The sequence below is a fragment of the Haemaphysalis longicornis genome, unplaced genomic scaffold (assembly GCF_048455015.1).
Source record: "Haemaphysalis longicornis isolate Haplotype H1 unplaced genomic scaffold, Haemaphysalis longicornis Haplotype H1 scaffold_13, whole genome shotgun sequence".
Lineage (NCBI taxonomy): Eukaryota > Metazoa > Arthropoda > Arachnida > Ixodida > Ixodidae > Haemaphysalis > Haemaphysalis longicornis.
Window position 1 is genome coordinate 12,349,112 of NW_027526233.1, and position 27,996 is coordinate 12,377,107.

At 48.5% G+C, this 27,996-nt stretch overlaps 1 pseudogene; it reads left to right on the plus strand.

The window, feature by feature from the left end:
- Positions 1-433: 433 nt before the first annotated feature.
- On the plus strand, positions 434-5,603 carry LOC144164447 (uncharacterized; annotated as a pseudogene).
- The last annotated feature ends 22,393 nt before the right edge of the window (positions 5,604-27,996 follow it).

A 27,996-nucleotide genomic window follows, 5' to 3' on the forward strand; every position in this document is an offset into this window, starting at 1 on the left:
CCGGCATTTCTTTCTGTATTTCCTAACGAGCCCCTCATTTCCAAACCCTATATATATATATATATATATATATATATATATATATATATATATATATATATATATATATATATATATAACAAGCCAGGGATAAATGGGTTCATTCGCTGTGCACAGCAGCTCGGAAACAGATTTGTAATGCTTTAACATTTTTAATAAACATGCATTCCCTTCCGCTCAGTTCTGCAAATTTGGTTTATTTTTTTTAATCTTAAATAGTCACAATTCCCCATAAACAAGACTGGTTCTCACTAGATTTATGGTCACAAGTATAGTGAAGGACCGACAAAACTTATGCCAAGTAAGACTAGACACTATGTTCATATTGCAGAAAATAATATATACTTGTGTCCAGCTTTGCAGAGACAGGGCTCTGCATGCAGCGAATGATGTCATGCAGCCCGTGATTTTCTTTCACGACTTCATCGAAGCACCGCCGCCAATGCTTCGCCTCAAGCCGAGCTCGCTTGAGCTCCGAGGCAGACGTGAGCTCATCGCTGCTGCTGTCAGATTCGGTGGCAGACACATGCCGTCTTTTCCTTGAAATCTGATCAACAAATGCACGTGTCATGGGAAACAAACCTGTAATCCCACACATGCTCACATGGAAGCTCCACAAATTGGATAAGTACCTGGGAAGATGAAATGTCATTGCTTTTCCTTTTAGCCTGGGCCTGGTGTTTCTCGAGAATGCCTTTGTAGGCCTCGTTATTTGCAGCTAACTGAGCTGCGGCCAGTCGGATTTTCCTTCCCTGAAATTAAAGTTGGAATAAAGAGAAGTTATTAAGCTGAGAATGGATTGAGAGAAAATTATATCTACCTGCTTCGACGGCTGTTTGGCACGCCCTTCGTCTGTCAGCCAATCAATTGTCTTCCACTTCAATGTCTGAAGGGTGAATGAGAGGCTTGGCCACCCTCCTTGATGCCCATTTCAGACGGAGGCCTTCTCTGGAAGCTGCGTTGTAACAAAATGGCTCAAATCAACATTTAGAAAAATCGAACACTTGATGGGATCAAAATATGAGTGTAAATGACAAAAGTTAAAGTTTCAAAAAAGGATATTTATGCGAGCAGTACTGACATCGTATCAGATTTTCTATTTCCAAGACTTACGAAAAGATTAACATATTAAAAAGAAAACATTATCGAACCTGAGCAAGTCACTGGACTTTTTGAGGCACCCAGAAAGTTTTGAGTGGGTTGTTGCGGAGGCGTAAAGGCCATTAGTGATATCTATTTGCATGCAATGAGCACGTGTGTGAATTGTTTGTTACCTAGCTTAAGTACTCCCGCGGAGATGAAGTCAGCTGTTTCCGCATTTATTTCCCTAATTTATTTATTTCATTGCCTGCTCTAGTGCAGAATATTACCTGGCAGGTAATATTACCCCCCCCCCTCCCCCCACCCTTGACCCTGTTAGGAATTAACCTTGCAGTGCACCACACAGCTATCGTAGTCTGCTTCCTGCGCGATCAAGACGGCCGTCGTGGCCAACGAAATCAGGCGACGTGAAATTGCCGTACTCGCTCGCCCCCCTCCCCCGCGGTTCCAAGTTTCATCCTGGCACCGTTTCCCGCACTTGCATGTTATTTCATCCCCTCTCCACTTGGTAATTTCTCATCTCTTTAGCTTTTACTCAGAGTCTTCCTCAGTCTTCGCCAAATGCCTACTTTTCTTCCAGGACAACTCGGGCAGCACCCGGTCAACGGTACGCTGTCGGTGCGGGTTGGCGAGTGAGTACGGCAATTTAACGAAGCCTGATTTCGTTGCCGAGCTTCCCGAGTACGGCACGCATACGCCGACGCCCGTCTTCGGGTCGCGAGACGGGCGGTAGCGACAGCGACAGCCGGTGTCGTGAGCAAAGTAGCTGCGAGGCGCGCTGCACGGAATTAACGGAGTCTCGGTAAGGCCGATTTCGCGACGCCTCCGCGGCGCCAGCCGAATATGATACGGACATTGAGCTGCGCTTAAGCTCGATCTATTTGTTCATGTTTTGCTACAGCGCAACACGAAACGTACACTTGAAAGCGACAAAACAAATAGAACAGACCACAGAGATAAATTTGCAATTACCTGCCAGCAGCAGCACCTGCGCCGGGTATAGGCCGCTGTTTTCTGGCACTTCTTCGCCTTTCCAGAAAGAAGAATATACATTGCCTCCGTCAAAATCGTTTTCGTAGGCAGAATGGAAGTCCTTGATATCATCGACGGGAACTTCATACAGCTCTTTAGCATATTCGTTCAGAAAACGAACGAGCGCAAACATCTTTGTCGTCGTGAAGCACGTTTTCTCACGAGTCACCACGCTCCGCGCTATGGCTGCAGCGCCAACTTGGATTGGATTGAACATGCCTGTTTGAATTAAAAATTACCAAAAAACAGTGGTACTAAATAAGTTAGTTTCATTTGACGTAATTTCAGTCGAGCGCTGAAACGTTAAAAAGTTACAATTATAAAGTTTAGGCACGATTGCATATTATCAAAATTTATTATCATCATTAACATTTGCGATGTCAGCATTGTCATAATGGCGCGTGCAGGTGTACTATTGTGTGGTCGCAGTTGACAACAGGGATATTGGTAGACTTCAGTCTGCTTCAGTGTTCAATTGCTGAAAGTTGCAAATGAAAAGATTGTTTTTACTTCTGTCGTGATAGCTACCGTTGTTTCTTTGCGAGTGAAAAAAGCCATTGGTTACAAGCGCGGCGCACAATGAACACAGACAGACACAAAACGCGTAAGCGGTATCTGGAACCCGACGCTTGTGATAAGCCCCTGCCAAGGTCAACGTTATTTGAACTAAAGAAGACAGTAGCGGCTCGTGCAAGCATAATCCATCAAGCTTCAAATGGCACCGCCAGCCCGGCGGCTACAAGTCGCGGTGCGTCAGCGCCCGAAGATGGGAGCGACGAAGGTGCTGGACCGGCCAGCCATTCAGATACAGCACCTCACTGCAATTTGCCTTCCTTACTAGAGAATTATGAATGGCCTGGCGATGATCTCAATGCCGAAAATGATTCTGAGACCGCCGTGGGTGATCACAATGAGCAGCAATCCTCGACGGCCACTGACGCATTCAACTGCTCTCCCTTTCAGTTAGAATTTGTGAAGCCTGTTGGAAATGGAACCTCCTTGTCGGTGGGAGACGTGCTTGTTCTTGCAATGAACCTCGCTCTAAAGCATGGCTTGACCTGGGAAGCTATTGAAGACCTTTTTAAAGTTCAGTAACGTGCTTTTGGGAAAACATGTGCTACCGGAGAGCAAATATCTGTTCAGAAAGTTTTGTGGTGCTTCACCAGATGAGATGGAGTTCTATTTCTATTGCCCACTCTGTGAAAGGCTGCTCGCAAAGAGTGGAGGCAGCTTGTCTGAGCGTTACAAGGTGTCAGGCACATGATGTGGCCCGCAGCAAAACGGCCGCCGGTTGATGGCAAATGGGAATTTTTTTGTTAGTCTCCCTCTGAAAAAGCAGCTGGCCAATCTCCTTGAAGACAGTACTATGAGTGAGCCGCTCTTCAGGTCACTGAACGCTTCACAGCCACCCAGCAACACTGGCGTATCTGACATCATGGGTGGTCCATTTTACAAGCACCAACGTGAAAAGCTGAACTGCGAGAAACAGGGCTTCACAGTAACTGTGAATACAGACGGAAGCCCTGTGTTGAAGTGGTCTAGCTACTCGATCTGGCCTGTACATTTTACGCTGAACGAGTTGCCACCACACTTGCGCTGGAGCAACAACGTTTGTGCCCTACTTTGGTATGGCAGCAAGCACTCAAATATGACCCTACTGCTTCAGGCCTTTGCTGACAAAATGAAGGAGCTCTCAACAGAAGGAATATTGTGGTCTGCCAGTGGAAAACTGCTGCATTCAAAGGTGCGTCTGCACTGAACTATTACTTACAAGAATTCCTTTATAGTAAGGGATTGCAGGAAAAGAATTGCATTTGTTACTTCGAATTCGACTGTTAAAACTTTATGAAGGCATTCATGTGTTTAGAGTTCATCGTGATTGTAATGCGAATGAGGAAAAAACTCAAACCGAGCTGTTTCCAACTTTGTGGTAAGTTTTTGTAACTGCTGCCAGAAAATGTTTACCATGACGTTTAATAGATTTTTCAAGTTGATATGCTATATTCTTTTGTAAGTCTACTGCATAACCAATGAGTCAGATGCTCCAGCGAGGGCCTCCATGCAAAATGTCATGCAATATAATGGATATAAAGGCTGTTCGTGGTGTCTGCATTCCGGAAAATACGTTGAAGGTACAGTCAGCACGGTTAAAATCATTGCAATGAATTGCTAAAGGAAGCACTTTTGTGCAGGTTGTGTCAAGTATCCAGTGGGAGAAGTGTTTGACGACAGAACAGAGGATGGCATGCTGGATGACATGAGGACTGCAGCAACTCTAAATCGCACTATCAGGGGTGTAAAAGGACCATCACCCCTGATTAACGTTGCTGGCTTCGACATAGTGTGGAGTTTCCGACCAGATTACATGCATAGCGTGCTTCTGTGTGTCTCGTCAGCTCACCGACATGTGGTTTTCGGATACTGGGACTGGCTATTATACCGGGACTGGACTAGCAGAAGTGGACAGTGGCCTCCTCGGACAAAGGCCACATGCAAGCTTCAACCGAACTCCAAGATCGCTGAAGCCTCGTAAATTCTGCAAGGCATCGGAGTGGGAGTCATGGTTGCTCTATTACTACCTTCCGTGCTTGGAAGACATCTTGGCCGTGCAGTTTTTCAGTCTCTTTGCACTTTTGGTGTCAGCTGTATACCGCCTGCTGAAAAGCCACGTTTCTATGGAGGACATCGACCAAAGCACAAAGGACATCACAGAATTTGTCATAATGATGCAATATCATTATGGGGAGCCAGAAATGACATCAAATGTGCACACATTGCTGCACATGCCAAAGAGTGTGCTCTTGCATGGGCCACAGTGGGCAATTTCGTGCTATGAGTTTGAGAACAAGATGGGGAACTTGCTGAAGCTAGTTTCTTCGTGAAATGGGGTCCCCTTTCAAATTCTTTCGCGCATTCTCATGATGAACAACTTTCAGAAGTTGCTGGGTAGACCTTCAGAAGAATTGAGACAGTTGTGCCTCAACAGGGAGCCCTGGCACGTGGGAACCAAACTTCTTGGAAATCCTCAGCCACACTCTCAGGACCTCGTTAACTATGTTGAGGAAAATGTTGCAGGTGTGGAGCTAGTTCAAGAGTATGATCGGTTGTGTGTGGAAGGGTGTGTTGTGCACAGTGAACAATACAAGCCTGGTTTAAAGCGCGACTCGACTGCAGTGAAGGAGGGAGACAGTTATGCAAAAGTTGAGGATATTGTCAATGTTCTAAAGGTTGATGGGAGTCGAGAGGCGTTCATGGGGTCACATGTGTTTGCAGTTGAAAATCTCGGAGATTTCTGCCACATCAAGAGAGCACACAAATCCGTGTTGAAGCGCCTACATAGTGTGTCACAATCTGTTCGCCCATGTATATATCTGAACCTAAATGGCTCACTAATATTTGCGGAGCTGTGCAATCACTATGGACCATTTTGAAAGACAGTGTACCATCTCAGCGTACTCCCAATTATTCTGTATACCACATAAACCAAAGTATAGGTCAATATTTTCTTCCCAGAAATGCACGCAAAGTGGCCGCCAGTCTTACATAGCAGTCACTGCTCTGACTTATACAGGTGTGATTTGTGAGTACGGTGCTTGCATTGCCGCCAGTTTTGGTACTACCTGTCTCCACAGTTAGCTGTTGAATATACTGAGTGGTTCGGCAATATTCCCATTGCAGATTTAGAGAACAGGCCAGTGCAGGCACAGCATGTGGTCATTCACAAGCAAGGTTTTGGATGGAAACATTGATGCATGTGGACTCTGTACCATGGTAAATCAGTCTACAGAATTGATTGCAAAAACGTGTTGTCTCATGTAGCTCCAATGTTGCTACGGATAAGCATTTTATTCTCACTTTTTAACTTGTACATACAGCTATCAATATTGTATCCAGAAACTTCTGTGCCTTACCCATGAAATGTGGTTTATCTACTTCAGTTTATTTTCTGCAAGCTAGACATTCACTGCATAATCCTAGAGGCATAAGCGTGTTTGCTCTGTGTCCTTTACCGTTTTCATAAATACGTTCGAAATGTTTATCTTGTTAATGTGAATTACAAACAAAATATGGTTACAGAGCTGAAACCTGCCTGTTTACTGTACCTGTAACCCAGAACACAATTAACTTGTTTTCAAATGTTGTTCCTCTAGCGAAATTTATACATTGAAAATGCTGTATGGAAGTGTATTCAGCTTAAAAGTAAGTATTATTCACTCAGTGGGTGTATTGTAGGTGACAGTTTACAGCATAACTGTGATAAGGAACTGAAAGTTCTGCTAGAGGTAGTGCATATAGAGGAAGTGCATGCTATCACTGGCCAGTCTGCATGCATGTGTCCAACTAAACATTTTTAAAAGAGATTTCCCTATTATGAGAGACAATTGAAAATCATTAATAAATGATAAGTTTGGATATGACTTCATTTCTAAATAATATAAAGTCACATAAAGGCGATTTAGATGGTATTAAGGCGAAGAAGGTTTAAACATGGCATCACTTGGGCCTTAGAGAAATGTTGCTTTTGTGTGACCCGAGTGTTAGAAGTAGGTGTTTAACCACTATTTCAGAGCAAGTGGGATAAATGCAGTCCCACTTTGAACCAAGTGGCGCCTCTTCTGGATCCCACTTGCCTGCAAGTGGTCCCACTTGCAGAGTGGTCTCTCTTGCAAAGGGGTCCCACTTGCAAAGTGGTCCCACTTGCCTTCAAGTGGTCCCACTTGCCAAGTTGTCCCACGTGCAAAGTGGTCCCACTTGCAGGCAAGTGGGACCACTGGACTTTTCACTTTGAACCAAGTGGTGCCTATTCAGAAACCACTTGCAGCCAAGTGGGACCACTTTAAATGAAGTGGGACCACTTTGAGTACCACTTAAATTTTCGTCTGGGGTACTGCTAGCCATATCTTGTTGTAAAGGTAAAGGAGTGTTTCGGGGCTGTCTGTGTGAAGATTCTGGATCATGGTGTACGTGATGCTGTCTGGCCCAGGTGAAGAAGCCTTACACGTGCCGAGAGCAAACATCAGCTCCTGCATAGTGAGTTCAGAGTTGTACCGCTCTTCTGATTGTCTGTTATCCCGAATCAGCTTGCGTTCGACAGATTTCTTGTATTGGATTAAGGTATTTGTGCAATGGGCAGAGCTCGATATGTATTCAAAGTGTTGTGCAAGTGCATTTGCTTGGTCTAAAAGCGTGTCACCAGTAGCATACACCAAAGGTACATTGTGCGTTTTATGTCCTTTAAACTTTCGAATTCTATTCCATACTTTCGGCGCATCTGTATACGAATTTATTGAAGTTAAAAAAGACCGCCAGCTATCTCTTTTGGCCTGCCGGCGAGTGCGCCTACCCAGTGCCTTTGATCGCTTGAAGGCTATTAAGTTTTCACCCGTTGGATATCTGCGTAAGACACCCACGCCTTATTTTGGGCCCTTCGCGCAAGTCTGCATTCCTCATTCCACCAAGGCCTCCGAAAGACCAAGGCAATAAAGACAACGGCCTCGAAAAAGACGGTTCAAGCGAATAAGTCCTAAAATATCTACAGTACCGGGAAGCAGGAAATCACAAGGGAAGAATTCTTCGATAATACCAATGGCAGTGCTCTGCTTTTTGAAATCCGGGCGGGTTGTTTGCAGACAAAAACGCTTATGCGCGAGCCGGTACAGGAAGAAGTGACCGCAGGCTGCGGCGGGGAACCAGAAACAATGCGACAGTGTAACGGGGGGCAAAAGTATCCCTCCATTCCTCAGTGAGGGAACCATCCAGCTTCCAGTAGCCCTTGGCTTTATGGTTAACGGAAAAGTGAATTGGACAGCAGTAGAGGTTAGTAAAAGAAGGTTAGGATGTTGGTGGGACGAGAGCAGAGAACAATTTGGGAAGACATGCGAACAAAGAAGTCAGACTAGGACAAAAATTTCCTAAAGGTATATTCTTTTTATTTTTTATTGTTTATTTATTGTGTTAGTTCTTGGTGAGGTGATTGTAGAGTGGCGTTACGACTAAGGAGCAAGAAAGCCAACGGTATACATATGTACAGCGCGAGCATACTTACTTAAAAAACACGAGCTTTCCTTGCTTTTATATCCAGCGCAGGAAAGCCCTCCAATAAAGTCGTTGGGCTTCTCATCTAAACCAGATATTTTAGTGGAAATTTCGGTATTATGCATTTTTAGTGTGAGGAAAAACAAATCAGACAGCGGATTTGCAAGAACGAATAAATCGCGAGGTAGTTATTACGTTGAATGAGTGGTAAAATTATATTAAATACCACACAAATATTCCCCATCATCTCAAAACCTTTAAAGGTACATGTTCATAATTTCAACACCCTTTTTCCAGCATGCGTGTAGAGTTACATAATGGGGTGTTGGAAACTACGAAAAAAATTATAACGAAAAAGGTTGTATGAGAAGAACGAAAACTGAGATAAAGGGTGTAAGAGACCTTTTTTGTACCTGTTTACACGGATGGACTAAACATTGCCTACAAGCGTGGGGATGTTTTGTACCTTACGAAGTGTAAAGCGATAAGAATCGGCATAACCAGAGTCCTTCAACGCTTTTCTGGTCACGAAACTCCGCCGTAACGCTATGGGAGCAGTTTGCTATGTCGCCGAAGCCGCCGCGGGGCGGCGCTGACTGCATAGTGGGGCACAGACGAAACCTGCGCGTTGTGTCAGCGACGCTGCACTCCCACAGAATCCGGTAGCATCGGCGCGTTGTTTTCTGAGTTTTAAGTTACCAGTTGATGTGCGCCTTTGGTTATATTGTGCGAGGACACTGGGCGGAAATTCCCAAGACTTGTTGCGTACCGGGATGCCGCTCCGGCTACAGAGGTACGAGCGAAAAGGTCTCGTTGTTTTGCTTTCCAAGTGACGCCGATAAGCGCGAGCAGTGGAAACGTGCAATACCGCGACATGAAGCCGGCGGCTTTTCCTTTGACTCGCAGCATGTCCGTGTCTGCGAAAAACATTTTGACACTACGGACGTTGTTTGGAACGACACTTTTTTGGTGAAAGAAGACGTCGTCTCTTTGCGACGTGAGAAACCCAAGCTGCGGCCCGACGCCGTTCCAAGACGTTTGGACGGGCTGCCGGCGTATTTGAGCAAGCCGAAGCCGCGATCCCGTTCAACGAGGGTTCAGCCAGCAACAAAGAGACGTCGTTTGTCGTCGCCTGATGCCATCGCAGAAGAAATTCTGCCGTGTTCAAGCACGGAAGCATCCCAAACAGCAGTGACAAGCGTCCCAAACAGCAGCAATAGTGCCATGTTCGCGAACATTTGCCGCGATGCGTGCCTTGGATTTGTTTGTTTTGTTACAAGTGCATGAATGCACCCTGATGTCTGATCTTGTTTTACGAGCTGAGCGCTAATTTACTTTTTCTGTCGTAAGCAACGCTCGGCAGTTTTGTTTAATAAGTAAAAGATGTAACCTTGTCGTCACTAACCCAGACGTCCCATCTCATTAGCAATGTTCTCGGTCTGTACAAATGTTTCTCGAAAGAAAATAATTTCCACACAAAAGAATGCATAGCAAACTTTGAGGCATTCAATTCGCTAACACTCGTCTCTGCAAGTCACTTTGCTGACTGTTTCTTCGACGCTTATGCTTTCTAGCTTATTGCGGAACACAAGTTTGCTCCTTCCTTTCATAACTTTAAGTTGCCCTTGAGTACGGGACATCGCTGCGCTGTCTGTTGTTTATGCTTTTATAGCTTATTGTGTGAATGTGTGAAAACGTTTTCTGCTATACACCGTATTCTTTTAGGAACACTCAATCATCATTGAGGACATGACGATATGTATTGAAATATTCCCTTCCTGGCATTATTAACTCGTTAGCTTGACAACATGTAGTGTATTTTGACCAATGTGAAGTAGTCAGCCGAATACATCAGTGGTGGAGCAGCAGCATCATGCTCATAAACAGGTGTGCTTTTTTGAGAGACTTTGAAACACTGCTTTATTTCAGTAGGTCAAGCATCCCCAGTCAAGTATCTTCACGGTGCGAGTATAGTCGATCATAGCAAAACGCCCTGTTAAACTGAAGCATGCAACATCGAAGTGGTAGTTGGATTTGGCTCGGAGGGTGGGACATTTCTGCGAAAGCAACTTATTCGGAAATTGGAGCTTCGCGAATGACCTTGAGTGGCTGCACAATATTGCGCGAGACGCACTTTTCCTCGTTCTGTGCCTATGTAACGTTACTCTGTTGAATGAACCAACTCGCCCAACAGCAAGTTTTATTACCCTGTTGAAGTTCCATGAAAACGAACACAAGGTAGCTGCGAACTCGAACTTAAACTTGGTTGGAATCCTAGAGATGGGCATGTATTAATCCGACGAAAGATTCATCGCTCGCACTTTGAAGGTTTTCTGAAGCTCTATGTAATGAGCGCGCAGGAATGAGGTCAACTGTGACAAACTAAACACACGAAATTTATAGCTTTAGCTTCGGTACCGCAGCTGCGACGATCATCGGCGGCGTAGACGGTCGGATTGCATAGCGCGATCGGCGTCGCCGCGGGGGCTCACTGCGCGTATCATATTTGCGATTTTCTAAATCTGAGGCTGCGCCAGAGTTGCAAGCCCAACTAGATAACCTTCGCTTAAACAAAGCACAATTTCACGCTGGCTTGCCGGAGATGAAAGAACTGCTGCAACAACACGTAAATTCATAACTGCTGCGGCACGACTGGCTCCATCGAAGCGTCGATATCGTGCAAAAGTAAGCGAAGAAAACTTTCACACGCGAGTGCAGCAGCCACATTGTACGTCAGGCTAAATATGAGTAATAGCAGAATATTCTACGCGCTATCATCAACTGAATGATTCTGCTTGAGCTTTAGTTTCGGTACCGCAGCTGCGGCGAACACCAGCGGCATAGACGGTCGAATTGCATATAACTCGCGTGATCAGCGTCGCCGCGGGTGCTCACTGCGCGTATAATATTTGCCAATTTCTAAATCTGAGGCTTCGCCAGAGTCGCAAAACCAACGACGCAACTTTCGCTTAAACAAAGCACAATTTTACGCTGCCCTGCACGAGATGAAAGAACTGTCGCAACAACAGGTACATTCATAACTGCTGCGGCACGACTGGCTCCATGAAAGCGTTGATATCATGCAAAGGTAAGCGAAGAAAACCTTTTCACATGCGAGTGCAGCAACCACATTGTACGTCAAGCTAAATATGAATGATATGATAACAGAATATTTTATGAGCTATCAACAACTTCCTCGAACGGCTACCAGCTTCGGCAGAATGCTTGCGCGAGGGTGGCGCGGGCATGAAATGCCCCCGCGCTGACAGCGGCGACCCTAGCGGCAACTTTTGTCCCTGTATGAAACGGGAGCCGGAGTTTCGTGACCAGAAAAGCATTGAAGGACTCTGGCATAACTTACAACCAGTCAAGCAGTTTAAGCTTGATTTAGCTTCGGTGGCGTAAGCAAAACTCACCAAGAAAAAGAAGAACTGCGCCCCATGGAAAGGGTGTACCACCGCACACTGAAGCTGGCTTTCAAGAATGTGCGCGTCTAAGCATATGCGCACCTTTTATTATGTCATTTCAAAGGTACTAGTATTTTTGGGATTCTAAAACACACAAAAAATGGCGCAGCTTGCACTCGTCATGCAAGGCTGGGGAAGCAGCAGAGTTGGGGGTAGACCTAGGTCATTTACCCTGGTATCCACTGTCAGTGTGGAGGATACACTGGAACAGCCTTGTAAAATGCTGCTAAACTTGGCCTTACCCCTCAGCACTTTGCCTAGCCTAGAAAGCAGATTGAAAAACCTAAGAAAACTTATCAAAGCCTAGCAAAACGTAACCAAACTTAGAAAGAGCGGAAAATGCTAGGCCAACCTCCAGCTCCACTGTTTTTTTTGCAACTGAACACCAATTTCGCATCTTTTCAGCACCCTACAGCAAGCCACAAAAATAGTCTTCTTAATTTAAAAAGTTCAAACTCATGTTTCACGTTCCAAAGCTAACCTTGGGCGCTGAGCCTCACCGGATGTAGAAACAAACGATCATTGCACGCAAGGAGTTCTTTTTTGATGTCGAACATTTCTTAAGAATTGGAGAAGAGGGTATGTGGAAATCTGTTGTACTTCTAAGTGCAATTATGCATGCATACATGGAGTTCATCAATCAAAAGCTGAACAACTTTTTCGCACCTTCTCACCACCCTACGAAAAAACAAAGGCGTTGAAGTTGGTTAACACCCTTTCTTGAACAACCAAAGGTGAGCAGCTACCAAAAGGGTGCTGAGATTTAACAAAAAGGGTGTAATGGCCTCTTAACACCCTTTTCCCACTGATAAAAAGTTGAATGAGAACGCCACAACCTACCATCTTCTAGGTGAAGTAAGAAGTCAGTGTCAGGGAGCAGAGGATGGTGACAGCAACGCTTGTCGCAGCGTAGCGGCCTTGTGGGGAACCTTTAATCATCTCGGTGCAGGGTATGATTTCGGCTAGAGGCCTTATTTCTGCATCGGGACGCCTGTTCTCAGCAACGAAGTTAGCTGTGTTATTCCAGGTATTTGCCCTACCCTTATTCGCCCTACCAGTGGGGTTTGCCCCACCACCATTGTCCCCCTGCCCCGCGGATTTAGCCTCATATCACTCCCTCCTCTCCATTCTTTCTTCCATTGTGCACCTTTCCCTTCTACATCTAATTAATGGTAATACTCTTCCTGAGTGCCCCTCTCTTCTCTTCTATTATTTCACCACCACTCCAGCCGCCTCTTCGTCACCTCTATGGCCCTGAAGTTGAGCCTCCTCCTCACCCAAAATCCCACAGCTTCCTCCCGACGACACACCCGCCACCTGGACCTTGTTTGATACAAATTGTTTGGATGGAGACCATGCCTCAAGAGGCCTTGAATGCTTTTCTAAACTTTGCTTTAAATCCTAAAGGTTTTACGACTGTAGCGAGCAAACACATTTGTACTTAGAATAAGAATAAGGGCCACGAAATACATCAGCCAAAATTTACTAATCTATGCTGATCAGATAACTTAGGTACATGCTGAAAACCTTTTTATATCTTTCCAGGTATTGCATTTTTCCATCCCTTCAATAACAACATTAGAGTGATGTTGCGGTAATTCACCGGGTTCTTTTCAATTGAAGAAATACCGCATGCAGATAGCCACTTTAGGATGTCGCCACAAAGCAAAGCGGAAAAAATTCTCGAAGCGGGCATTATTTCATCGATTTTTCGTAAAGGCACCTGGGTAAGTGCCTCTTCGAGTCCATCTAGAAGGGTGTGTATTTCGTTTTATAACGATAGATCTGTTGCTCTGCGTGTGTGGCTGGGAGCAGACCGGTAAATAGATTTTTGTCTGTCTCCCACACTCAGCTGGACCCCGCACGGGGCACCTTGAGTAATCTTGGTGACGGTACTGGCGATACCGCGGACCCCGAGCCCCCCAACATAAGCTGTGTCCTACCGTGGTGATGTGTTTTTAAGGTGAAGGGTAGAAACCTCTAACGGTGGCCGTCGGAGCCGTGGTCAAGCTCCGGCCGATGGGCTCCCTGCCTGTCTACCAGGCAGGGAGCTCCGGGACCTCTTTGACTACCAGGGTAAGGTCAAAGGAGAAAGTACCCCCGTCTCCCTGCTTTTCAATGTATCATATGGCATTTTCTAAACCCCCCCCCAGACGTGATCGGCCCCCAAAAAGGGGCCGCACCGAAGTTTCTTTTCCTCCTTTGCAATCGATCTCTCCCCCAAAGCCTGATAATTTCTCGCGGTTTCTGATCATGGAATCTGTTGACAAGACAAAGCCCATCACTTCCCAATCTGTGTTTCTAATCTCCAAGTTTCTTGAAAGCCTTATCGGAAAGTGGTATAAGGCTAAGAAACTCACAACGGGAGAAGTTTTGATAGAAGTAGAAAGCAAGCAACAATCCTCTAACCTCCTCAAGCAAACGGGCATGGTAGATGTTGACATCAAGATCACGCCCCATCGCAGCCTCAATAGCTGCCAGGGCGTGATCTCTGATCGGGATCTAATGAATGAGACTGAAGCAGACCTGCTCGAGGGACTCCGAGAGCAGGGCGTGACAGCAGTGAGGCGAATCACCATACGCCGAAATGATAAAATAATTCTAACCAAGCACATAATCTTGACACTTGACCGCTCTAACCTTCCTGAGTCGGTCAACGCAGGCTTCTTGAGATGTCCAATCCGACCCTACGTGCCGAACCCGCGCCGCTGTTTCAAGTGTCAGCGGTTTGGGCACGGCACAACGTCTTGTCGTGGTAAATTGACGTGCGCAAAATGTGCAGCACATGATCATCAAACTGACAATTGTAAATCCGAGAACTTCACCTGTGCCAACTGCCAGGGACCACACGCTGCCTATTCTAGGAGCTGTGGAAAGTTCAAAGAAGAAAAACAGATCATTGCCTTGAAAGTCAACGAAAACATCACCTTCCCAGAGGCACGGAAGAGGTTCGCCTCCTTCCCTCTGGGCAGCTACGCCGACGCAGCTCGCCGGGGGGCGGAGCGGCGTCTTGTTTCGGCGGGGACCCAGTACCGAGAGTCGGACTTGGTCCCGCCCCCGCCCCCCCCCCTGGGTTGCCTCTGGTAGCCCAACCCGCCACCACGCCGCTTGCTCAGGCAGCAGCGGTTGTGGTGGCAACCTCTTCTGTCGGGGCCGGTGCCGCTCCCGTCCGTGCCTCCCCATCGTCCAGTGCGTTGGAGTGTGCCATGGACACCACGAGCCCCGCACCGGCTCCCACCGCCACCGCACCACCCGTGCCACTTCTGGTGCCGCCGACACCACCGGTGGTGGCAGGTCAAACGAAGGGCCCCCGAAGGGGGGCCAAGTCCGGGGGGCCCGGTTCCACGGGCACACCCAAGACATCGGACGACGAGATGGACGTCGTGCCGTTCTTGCCTGCAACGCAGCGCAAGGAGCGGCCTCCGACGTCCAAGCCTACAGATAGGCCGCCCAAAAAGCCCAATCCAAGAGTCACAGCCCCGAAAGACGACACATAAACATACACACTCCAGTAGCTCTCACACTAAATAATGGGAAGAGAAAATATTGTTCAATGGAACTGCAGAGGCCTTCTGAATAATCTTGACGACGTGTATGAGATTCTGCATACCAATCAGCCAAGTGTAATGTGTGTCCAGGACACACATTTGAATTCTAAACAATCAAATTTCTTGAATAGTTACCTGGTATACAGGAAAGACAGGGATGGCTGCACACACTCTTCTGGCGGTGTGGCCATAACCGTCCGAAAATCCTTAGCATGCCACCCTGTCACCTTGAACACTATCCTTGAGGCTGTAGCAATACGCTTAATAATATTTAATAGGTTGATAACGGTATGCTCCATATACATTCCTCCTGATGTTACACTTTTGAGTTCTGACTTCGAGGCGCTGGTTGACCAGCTGCCCGAACCATACATTCTAACAGGCGACCTTAATGCTCACAATTCTCTTTGGGGCTCTTCTCGTACGGATGCCCGAGGTCGCCTGATAGAGAGGTTTCTTACATCCTCTGGAGCATGCCTTTTCAACAATAAACAGCCTACATACCATAACATAGGTCACAACACATACTCATGTCTTGACTTGGCTATTGGCTCCGCAGTTCTCTTTCCTCTTCTCGAGTGGGGTGTGGGCACGGACCCATATGGCAGTGACCATTTCCCCACTTCATTAAAGTATATAGGTAAAGGCCCGAGCAGTCCATCTTCCCATAATAGGTTCAATGAAGCACGAGCTAACTGGAACACATTTACAGAGACATCCAAACTACACCACACATCCATAGGACACCTACACGTTGAAGAAGCTACCCAACTCCTCACGGCGCACATCCTCGACGCCGCCGAAAAGTCCATTCCCCACGCCTCTGGTGCCCCGCGCAACCAGCGGAGGCCGTAGTGGAATGAGGACTGTAGGCGGGCGCGAGAGGCCCAGAACAAGGCGTGGGGTATCCTTCGCCGGTACCCCACGTCGAGTAACCTCCTCTTGTTCAAACGGGCCAAGGCGTTAGGAAAACGTGTGCGCCGTGAGGCAAAACGAGAGAGTTGGCGTACATTCATAACATCAATTAACTCCTACACAGACACACGGAAAGTATGGACACGAATACGCAAACTCAAGGGACATCAAACACACAGCCTGCCTCTGGTCAGTACAACAGGGGACACACTCGAAGACCAGGCTGACACACTCGCACAACACTTCCAACACGTTTCTAGTTCAGCACACTACACAAACACCTTCATGAAACACAAACTCGTGGCCGAAAAGAAACCTTTACATGACAATGACAGGTCAGCCACCTCTTATAACTCCGAGTTCACGCTTCATGAGCTGAGGGGTGCTCTGAGCACGTGTAAACCCTCAGCTCCAGGCCCAGACAACATTACATATACAATGATACAGAACTTACACACAGACACTCTTGTAACACTTCTTCACCTTTTCAACAAGATATGGCTTTCAGGGCACATTCCAAAGTCTTGGAGGGATGCCATAGTTGTAGCATTCTTGAAAGAAGGGAAGGACCCTTCTTCTCCCGCTAGCTATCGACCCATTGCCCTGACCAGCTGCCTGTGTAAGCTTCTCGAGAAGATGATAAACCGGAGGCTCGTGTACTTTTTGGAGTATAACGGCCTTCTCGAGAGCTGCCAGGCAGGCTTCAGGGCGGGGCGATCCACGAATGATCAACTTGTGGCACTAGAGTCATATATTAAGGATGCCTTCATTCATAAACAGTTCTGTTTAACTGTGTGTTTCGACCTAGAAAAGGCCTATGACACCGCTTGGCGTTATGGGATCCTTACTGACCTGAAGTCATTTGGTGTTTCTGGTAATATGTTTAACACCCTTGCTAGCTATTTGTCTGAGAGAACCTTTCGCGTCAGAGTTGGTTCTGCACTGTCAAAGGTACACGTGCAAGAAAATGGCGTGCCGCAAGGCGGAGTTCTAAGCTGCACTCTCTTCATAGTAAAAATGAACTCCCTTGGGAAGGCACTGCCACCTACAATTTCTTACTCCATGTATGTAGATGACGTACAGATATCTTTTAAATCATGTAATATGTCCATCTGCGAACGTCAAGTCCAGCTCGGCGTCAAGAAGCTTGCCGGCTGGGCAGACAAGAATGGGTTTAAATTGAATCCTGCAAAAAGCTCCTGCGTTGTGTTCTCCAGGAAGCGCGGGGTCCATCCGGACCCAGACATTACTCTTAATGGCATGTCGCTTCCTGTGAACAAGGAGCACAAGTTCTTAGGTGTGGTGTTTGATCACAAACTCACATTCATTCCCCACATCAAGGAACTTAAAAATAAATGTCTCAAAACAATGAATATACTTAAGGTTCTCTCCCACCAATCCTATGGTTCCGACAAAGAACTCTTGCTTCGCTTGTATACTGCTTTGGTTGGGTCTCGTTTGGACTATGGCAGTGTGGTGGATGGGTCGGCGACTAAGACAGCCTTGCGAATTCTTGACCCAGTTCTACACCTGGGCCTTCGTCTTTCGTCGGGTGCTTTTCGCACTAGCCCTGCTGAGAGTCTTTATGTTGAGTGTAATAAGTGGAGCCTTGAGAACCAACGAACATACATGGACTTGCTTTATGCTTTTAAAATTTCATCGCTGAATAATCATCCTTTTTATCCTGTCTTTAACGACACATCCACATCTCTGCTCTTTGTAAATCGCCCATCCGTTCCTCTGCCCTTTTCACTTAGAGTGAAAGAACGAGCCTCGGATCTCAGTGCTTTGTTTTTGGATGTGTACAGGTCATCCCTTTCAAACAGTTTACCGCCTTGGCAAGTTCGTCCTGTGTCGTGCGAGCTTTCTTTTATGAAACTTGACAAAAATCGGGTACCGCAGGCTGCAATACTGCAGCACTTTCTGTCTCTGCAGTTTAAATACCCACTTGCAGAATTTTACAGTGACGCGTCTAAAACCTCCACTATGGTCTCCTGCGCTGCTCATGGTCCGAATTTCTGTGCAGCCAGAACCATGAGCGTCCACACGACAGTTTTTTCAGCAGAGGCGTATGGGATTTTGCTGATTGTACGGCACATACTTGAAAATCAAATTCCAAAGTCTATCATCTACACAGATTCCTTGAGTGTTGTTCGCGCACTGTCATCGCCTACACCCCCCAAAAACCACATAGTTAATCTTGTATTTAACACTATCATGTCTGTGTATGCAAAGAAGCATCAGCTGCTCCTCTGCTGGGTTCCAGGACACGCTGGGATCGCTGGGAATGAGTTGGCAGACGAGAGGGCTGCTGCTGCTGCACTCAGGAACACTGTAGACATAACAACCGTACCCTACACAGACCTCAAGCCACACATAAGACAACACCTGCGGAGAACATGGCAAACACACTGGGACGAACAGACAGACAACAAACTACACGTAATAAAGCCACACTTGGGACGGTACACAGCTGACTCACGCAACAGACACACGGAAGTCGCCTTGGGTAGACTGCGGATAGGGCACACCCATGCGACGCACTCGTATCTGCTGACGGGATCTTCTAGACCCCAGTGCAGCAGGTGCGGAGATGCCCTATCCGTGGTGCACATACTAATCACATGCAAGGCACTTCACACAACACGACGCAAACACTTCCCACAGCTGTACAGACTACACGTCCCACCACACCCAGCGTTTTTCCTCTCTGATGATCCCATGTTTTCTATCAAGTGCGTTTTTAAATATTTAGAAGAAGTTCAATTTTTAGACCTCATTTCATACCACGCGTGATCACTCCCTGGCCCTATACACCAGCCATGCTCATTGTCGTTTTGTGATTTTACTTTCGTTTTTGCTGAATTTTCGTAGTGTTTAAGGTTTCACCCCTCATATATGACTATTGTTTTGGCGCTCTTTGCCCTAGTTGGCCTTGCGCCATAAACATCCAACCATCATCATCATCATCACACTCAGCTGGATTGTCGCATCTGCCAGCTGAGCTGATTAAATTGCAATCTTCCAGCGTTCTTTTTCCACGCATTCATCATTAGGCTTCGAACGCTACACACCAAAAGTCGTGTCCGAAGCTCCTTAGCGATGCCAACTTGAACACGAAATACCGACGACCTCACTTGTGCTACGTCTCATCCATCAGTGCAGTTCTTTTTTTCGGCGTTCAATGCGCGCGACTTAGGCAATTTTGTGAGAGTAGACAGCAGAGAGGGACGAGTCATAGAGGTGGAGCAACATCGCTTGTAGTGCTCGGTAAAGATAGGAATGTCAGATAAACATTATATAAATTGGGTTAGCGATCACTTCTCCGGCTGTCCCAGGGCAGAAAATGCAGGGTAAACAAAAATGCAGTAAAAATACAATCCCCGCTAGGCAATTCATTATTACGTCCTTTTGGCAACAAAAATAATTTTTTTCGCCTTGTTTAAATTTCTGTGTCCACGTAAAAGGTATTCTCAAAATGAATAAATTAAAACTGCAAAACAAAGAACCTTCGCTATAAAGCTTTTTTTTCTAAAAGTATTGCAATTAATCGTATACCCTTCGGTGAAAGAAAAACCTCTGCTTTTAAATCAGTGTGCTTTACAATATTTCTGTCCATTGCTCCTCTTATCGCGTTGTTTTGGCAATTACTGAAATATATTTGAGTGACCTGTTGGAAGCAAAAACTCGTGACCGAGACGTTGTGTTGCAAAAATTACGCCCACATCCCATCGCGGGAACCCTGGTGTGATGCGACGCTGAGGGGGTTCAAGCGCAAGCGGAGAGCAACCGTCGACCGAAAGGCCGGCGGAGAGCGGCACACCGGTTATATGCGCAGTGCGCCCGAAGGAGAAGACACCGCCGAGAGAGAGAGTACTACACATGCACAACATCGCGCGCAGCGCCGCCACCGGCGGAGTGAGAGCGCGCTGGCCGCACACCCGCAGATGTTAAGAGAGGGTTTTCGCTCTCACCTGGGCACGCGCCGGTGCCAGTGCGTCTGCGCGGCTATGGCGCAACACAATCCAACACAATCGACTTTAATCCAATCCAATCCAAACCAATCGAATCTAATCCAATGCCCCTCGCGAAAGAGTGTTCTCTATCGGAGAGGAGGGGGTGAGGAGCGGAGGAGAGTGCGAACGCCGACGACGACGACGGACGCACGCAGGAAGGACAGGGCCGCCGACAAGAGATGCTCTCACCGTCGCATCTAAAAACATTTCAAACTATCATCAAACTATTAAACCGGGCACCATGCTTCCTACTTGCAAACACTGTTCATCAAAAAGAATATATTATGCATATTTTGTGCAAAACTTTAGTATACAGCTAATAGTGGCGCTCTTATTTTGCTTAAATTACAGGAGATATTGTATGCCACAGAAAACAGAAAGTTTGTGGCAAAAAAAAACATTTGACCCCAAAATAAAAAAAAGCTCGCACCCAATCCTCTAGCTTGTGGCTCGAACCCAACCATAACAAAATTTCCGAAGAGTCGGGGTCCCAACAGTGCGAACGAGGGAAAATTGAATAAAATTTACTAGACCCCTGTTGCATTTAATATTTGGGAGGACCGAGATAAGAGGTGAACAGAGTGTGAAGATTTTCGTCATTCGACCACACTAGCCGCGGTGCAAAGATATACGCAGGCAATGAATTACCTGCACCGGAGTGTATAGTTTTTTTTTGTTTATACTTACGAGTGGCAAGTGAAGTCGAACATTTTTTTGCAACAATCGAAGGAGAAAGTAGTCAGTCGAAAGCAGTCAACCAGAGCTCGTGCTCTGAAATCTGCGACCACTGTAGCGCCGTTGCAAGGGGAGCGAGGCGAAGGATAAGTCCATGCTGCTGCTGAAAGAGACGTCGGTGAAGCAGATCGTAAGGACGCCTCGTGAATGCAGCGAGTGCGTTTCCGGTAGGAAATCGGACAATGATGATACAGCGGAGACTCAAGGGATGGATGCCATAATTAGCAAGCAATAATGTGTGTGGTAAAGTTTCTTTTCCCTCTTTCAGTGGGTGGTCGGGGCGCGTCGGGCACGGTAGCCTGCCTTGCCTGCAAGGGATGCCATCACCTGAGTGCCTACTCCACCGTAAGTTATGCCGGAGCCCACATTGTGTTGGCCATGTAGAAAATGTGACCAAAATGGGTGCTAGGTCCTTAAAACCAATGGCGTTCGTTTAATAAGGGCAAAAAACCGAACGATGTAATAAGTAAAAAATTCAGTACCATAAAATCAGTTCGAATTTGAAAATTACTTTCCGTATTTCTGCAGTCTGGTCACCCTCCAGCTCTATAGCCAAACGATAGAATGAGCGATGAAGCCGAGCCCCCCAGCTGCCGCTACGCTCCCAGAAAACATGTTTTTGGAACAGAGAAGCTGGAATTTTCATACGAAAACAGCAACGCCCCGCATCCTGATGCTCTCGGGGCCATGTCTTAAAACGCAAAAGCACAATCCAGCTTCCCGTGTACGGAGAAAATTTCTTCCCGCAACACGTTGCGCATGCGCGCAAAAACTGGGTTGTGTTATGTGGAACATGCTACGACTGGGCGGGGTGTGTCCGTCACACGGGTACCTTGCTTGAGGTGACCGAAGCAGCTGCAGCTGCAATATAGAAACAAGCTGTTCTAGAGGAGGCATGCAGAGATGTGCATCTGCGGGGTGACGCTGCTCACCCAGATTTCCGCTCTCCCTTCCGTCAGACCCAAGGTGCGCCACCACCGCCAGTCCCACAAAATCGGGAAAGTGTGTTCGTGTGTGTTTGTACTGCGTTCGGTCCATGACCAAAGCCCTAGGAACGCTGTTTGACCGTAGGCACTTCGGGTAATAAATACGCAATTTCTCCTAGTGCATTATTCACTCGATTGACAGGATTGGATCCTCCTGTTGCTCGTCTCGAGTAATGCTGTAAGCTCGCCCGGAATGGTGCTGTTCCTGTAAAATCTGTGTTCATTTCTCGCCATTCAGTAAACCTGGAAGTTTAGACCTTATCACCACGGCAGGTGCTTCTACTGGCCCCTCTACCACCTATGCTACCACGGCATGATGGAGGCGACGCAGATGGGTTCAGGGAAGCCTTTCAGAACGTCCGTGGCGCCGGCAGGGCCAATGTGCCAATGTAACATCACGGGCATCAAGGCGGGTTCGACTTCGCAGAATTCACAGCGGTCAGTGGTGAGGGCGGGACCTTCCTTCACTAAGTTTTCTCGTGCTTTAGAGGTTGGCTGGTGAAGGCTGCCTTTGTTGCATGGGTTATTCGCACAGGACCATTTTGGTACATTGGGAAAGCCGTACATAAACAGCTTTAACAGCTTTAACATCGGTAACAGCTACGAATTTGGAACCGTTGACAAACCGCAGTTATTGAAGGTTGCAAAAAAGTAGCGTCTGAATGTTTAGGACGCGTTGGGAAAACCCAACGCGTCCTAAAGGTTTGCTCCTGCCTCCTGAACTTCAACCTCGTGTACGTGCGTGTGTGGGCCGCCAGCTATTTTTAGCTCGACCACGTCGACCGGACCATGCGGATAATGGGCAGCAGCCTGCCGCCGCCGCCGACAAGTGCTGCTGCTGCACGCGCTTTTGCTCTCATAGGTCGGCGTACTCACTCGTGAGTACACTCATTTGTACTCAAACTCACGAGTGAGTACGATGATGAGTGATCACACACCCATAAAAAACAGTGAGTACGATGACGAGTGAGTACAGGGGTAAGTCCACTACTCATGAGTACAGTACTCATGAGTACACTATCATGAGTATGAGTACTCATGAGTACAGTATTCATGAGTATGAGTACTCATGAGTTTGAGTACTAATGATTATGAGTACTCATGAGTACACAGTACTCATGAGTACACAGCACTCATGAGTACTGTGTACTCATGAGTACACAGCACTCGTGAGTACACAGCACTTATGAGTACAATACTCATGAATACTGTTTTTGCGAGTGCTTGCACTTCTGAGTATATGCACTCCTGAGTACAGTAGTGCAAACAAGAAAACGGACGACAAAAGCTGCCACCCGGGGACACACAGAAAAACGCAGTTTACGGCCACGGCTGCACCGACAACCCCCGAGCTCCCCTGAGCCCAACCCGACCAGAGAACAAGAGGAGACGCCAGACGCAACGCGAGTGCTTACGTTCCGTTTCGCTTTCTCACATGTACTTGCCTTCGCGCAGTAAGTCGCCCAACGACGGTGCACCGCGTCAGAGGATTTCTTCCTCTGTTCTGATTTATATGTAACCTGTGTTTTTATAATCAATTAAACAATTTATTTTTTCTACTTAGTCTTTCATTCGAGCTACAACGTAGCTACCAGTGCAGATAAGTTGATTATTCGTGAGTAATACAAATTGAGTACTCATGAGTACAGATTGAGTACTCATGAGTGCAGAATGAGTAGTACCAGAGTCCTTCAATCCTTTACTGGTCAAGAAACTGCTCCGTAACTCAATGGGAGAGCTTCATATGCTGCGTTTGGCCGCCGCGCCGTGGCGCCACCCTCTCACTGAGGTCACTCCTCGGGCGGCGTTGCGCTGGCTCGAACGGCGGAGCCGCGGCGAGTTGTGTTTGTTTTGTGTGGGAAAAAAATCTATCGTACATATCGCGCTCTTGTGATGCGACTTAAGCAGTGCAACGACGATGCCGAACATGTGTTGCGTCCCGGGATGTCGTTCTTTGTACAACGATACCACAGAAAATGTTTCCTTGTTCTGTTGACCGAGCGACGGGCAGCTGTGTGACAAATGGAGAGGCGCCATTCCAAGGCATGCAACGGGAGATTTCAGCTTCGATTATAAGTGTGCGACAGTGTGTGGAAATGCACTTTGTGTGAGAATGGAAAAAGCAATGTACCCTTTTGACAGCATCGTGGACCTAGAATTGTACAAGGCTCCCTTAAAGCCTGATTTTTGCCATATCAGACAGTTTGTAGCGGTGCTTCATTACCTGTTTGCAAACTTGTATTACCTTGCGCTCAGGCTCGCGTGTAAACAAGCTTTGGGACGTCCTTGTGCTTTTACTTTCCATATTTCCCCGAATAATCCCATAGGGTTCGTCTTGTTTGTTTTGTAACCGCGCGTGGCCGATTCCGGTTTCTTATCTGGCGTTTCAACCGGAGTACCCGTTTGCTCTTTTTGTCGTATGTCCCGTCGGGCAATATTGTTTGATATGGAAAGGGTGCCATCTTGTCGCTAACTTGATTTTTTGTTTTTTCGAAACTGTTCTCGATCCTGTTTCCATGGGTCTGAAATTAATAACGTTCCAAGAGTAATGCATGCATAGCAAACGCCGCGCAACTCACTTTATCGACGTTCATCTGTTCAAGTCACACTGCAGACTGCTTCTTCGCCGTTTGTGTTTCATTCTAGTCTTTTGTAGTGCAGGAGATCACTAGGTCACTGAGTTCAGAAAAGCTTTGTGTCGTCCTTGGCTACGTGGCAATATTCTGTTTCCTCCGTGTGCTGCACATCGCAGCGCGAAAAAATAGATTTTTGGGCGCTGGACCACGCTCTTTTGTCTCCCTTCGTAACATTGAAATTTTTTGTTGCGTGTGATAAAATCAGTTTCATTGTTCTTTTTTCGCTTCCTGTTTTTGCAAGGATTGCAAAGCGTGAAAGCAGAAAGACACATGGTGCAACATATATCTCTTCGTGTTTTGATCCTTCGCGTTTCTGCAGCGTTTTTAGATATTCTCACGTATGTACCCACTCATCGAAACGACAGCACTATTCGGCTATCTCTTTTAGCGTTCTGTGCATTCCAGAGCAATCAACGGATTCATTAAACATAGTCTGAACGACGCGTACTTGGTTTCTTTCAGTTTTTTTATTGTATATATCGATAGGCCCATAGCTGTCCATGACTACACAGCTACGGTATGTGTGGTATTTGCAACTTTGCTTTAAGAAAAGAAGCAATATAGATTTAAAAATCCGTAAACACGACGACGCAGCGCTTGTGCCAGAGCACACAGAAGCCGTTGCCGTTCGCGGCCGAAGTCTACGGTAACTTTCTTCGAAAAATAAAACCCCATTGAAGGCAGGTGATAACCACAATAACTGGACTATTCATCGCTAACTACTACGAAAAAAAACACTTAATCAGTGCGCAGACACCAAAAGCAGCGAGCGTTTGCGCGCCAAGAGCTGGCCAATACGCCGCACGCGCGGCGGCTGGATGACCTTCGTGCGGCGGTGGCGCCTGTAGTTGCGCGCGCGGTCCCTATATGAAGCGAGCGCCGAAGTTTCGTGACCAGTAAAGCATTGAAGGACTCTGGTAGTACTCATGAGTGAAAAATGAGTAGTACTCATGAGTAGTACTCATGAGCAGTTGTACTCATTGAGTACTCATGAGTACAGATTGAGTACTCGTGAGTAAAGAGTTAGTACTCATGAGTACAGATTCAGTACTCATGAGTACAGATTGAGTACGAATACTCGTGAGGACAAATGAGTTTGAGTACAAGTGAGTACGATTACAAATGAGTATTTGATGAGTGAGTACGAGTGATTTTGTAAACAGACGAAGTTTTTGAGTCTCAGTTTGATTGAGTACAGCGTGAATGAAAAAAATTGTGATTGAGTTTGAGTGAGTTCTTTCTGTTTTGCCGACCTATAAATTGCTCTGCATCGCCGTAGCAACAGCGTGGGGTGCTCCCGCAGCCTTGCGAGGCTGATGGCGTCGTGGGGAAGCATCCTGCAGTAGCAGCAACATGCCCAGCAACTGGTTGGATTGTTGGGCGACCCGCCGGCACCACTGCCGGCGCCCGAGACCAGCCAGCAGCACGGCGAGTCAGCCCAGGACATGGCCGGCGTGCACGTGGCCCCAGCACTGCCCAGGAGTGCTGGCGCCGAGAACTACGCCCAGGGCGACCTTGATGCATCCGTGCCCGAGCCCATCGACGAGGCATCGAGTGCGAAGCGCCAGCGGGACCCCTCGGCTGGCTCGGTTTCCAATCTGGCAGCCAGCGAGGAGGGAGACGACGCCATGGAGGCAGGGTCGCGCCGAGCGGCGGCCATTGCTCGCACCTCCAAGCGATGCGCCCGCGCTGAGGAAGCCGGCATGACGTCACGAGAGCGGGTGGCCTTGGCCTCGCCGGCTGCACTCCTCCTCCGTTCCCCACCCGCCGCCTGCGCTCCCCCTCGCCCGGACGAGACCATCCAGGCGGCCGCCCCCTCTCCTCGCAGCGCGGCTGACCCGGCGCGCTCTTCGCTGCAGCCGCTCGCTCCCACCTTCGCCCTGGCTGCCTTCTCCGCCGCCCTGGCGGCTGCGCAAGACGGCGGCGCCCACGATGTCAACAAACCGCCTTCCGGCTCGCCTCTCGTGAACGCGAACGCCTGCGGCGGCCTTTCGGGTAGCCCTACGCCTCTAAACTTCCTGGCGAGGATCAGGAGGGGCAGTGGGTCACCCAGAGGAGCAAAGCAGCCAAGCGGAAGGCCAGGAAATTGGCTGCGCGGTGCCCCATCGCGCTTCCGGCCACCGGCACCGGCTTCTTCCGCCCTGCTGACGGGGCTACTTCCTTCCTGGACACATCAAGGGAGGCCATCGCTCGGGAGCTCGCCGCCACATCCGGAGTGTCCCAGGTGAGGGTAAACACCCGTTTGAATGTGGTGGCGGCCGACGCCGAAACGGACGAGTGTCTGGCTGCACTCTTGGCCACACAGAGTGTGGCTGGTATTGCGTCCCCGCATGCCGACCCGCGAAACGAGGCACGAGTCGCGGCCTCGTTTTTGGGGTTGACCCTCGCCTGGGCACGGAAGAGATCCTGGCCCTCTTACCTGTGAGGTGGCGGTGAGCAGCGTGGTGGGGAAGGCGGATGGCGCGCAGCTGCTGGAGTTGGCTGCCCCCTGCCCGCCCCAATTCGTTGCGGTCTTCAAGCTGCTGCTGCCTGTGAGGGGCTGCAGGCCGCGGCCCACGCAGTGTGCACGCTGTGGCCGCCTCGACCATGTGACGGCCAGGTGCAAGGGGCAAGGAGAGGTGTGCGCGCTGTGGTGGGGGCCATGCTGCCGAGCAGTGTTCTGCCCCTGCCCCTCGCTGCTCCAACTGCGGCGGTGCGCACGTCGTCACCAACCCCCGTTGCCCCCGCTGGCAGCAGGAACGTATGGAGCGGGCACCCCAGTGTGCCCCGTGCTGTGGCTGTTGCGTCTGTGCGTACTGGCCAGCAGCTCCCAAGCTACGCCGACATGGCCAGGCGCCGCTCCAGCCCGCAGCAGCAGAGCAGTCAGCAGAAGTAGCAGCAGCAGTGCCACGGCAACGAGCAACAGCAGTGCCACACCTGCCAGCAGCAGCAGCCCGCAGCAGCAGCCCACCGCCAACCAGGGACTGCCGCAGCGGCAGCGGAAGTCATCACGTTGCCCCCCTGCCCCGCAGCCGCCAGCAGGCCCCGCCGCCACCAGCCAGGACCAGCTGGTGCCAGTTCTCCTGGCCCTGGTGCACAGCTTGGTGTGCCGCCTGCCTGCTGACGACCCCGCCCGCCTGGCAGCCACTGCTGCCCTGGCATCCATGACCCCCACTACAGCCCCCCAGCACGGCTAGCAGACCATGCAGGACAGGCCAGCGGCCACGCATCCTGCAGTGGAACTGCAACCATCTGGGGCACGCCATGCAGAGCTGGTGGACCATCTGCTGAGGGAGCAGTTTGACGTGGTGGCGCTCCAGGAGGCGTACGTCCATGGTGACTCCCCGCGCCTGCCAGGGTACATGTGCTACCCCAGCGCCACCAGCTGCTCCCGGTGCACATGCAGCGTCTTCCCCTCCGTGGACGTCACCCATGCACCAGGCAAGTCCAACGCGGCCGTCTACGTGTGGGCCGCGCTGAGCCACGCCCCAGTCAACCTGGCATCG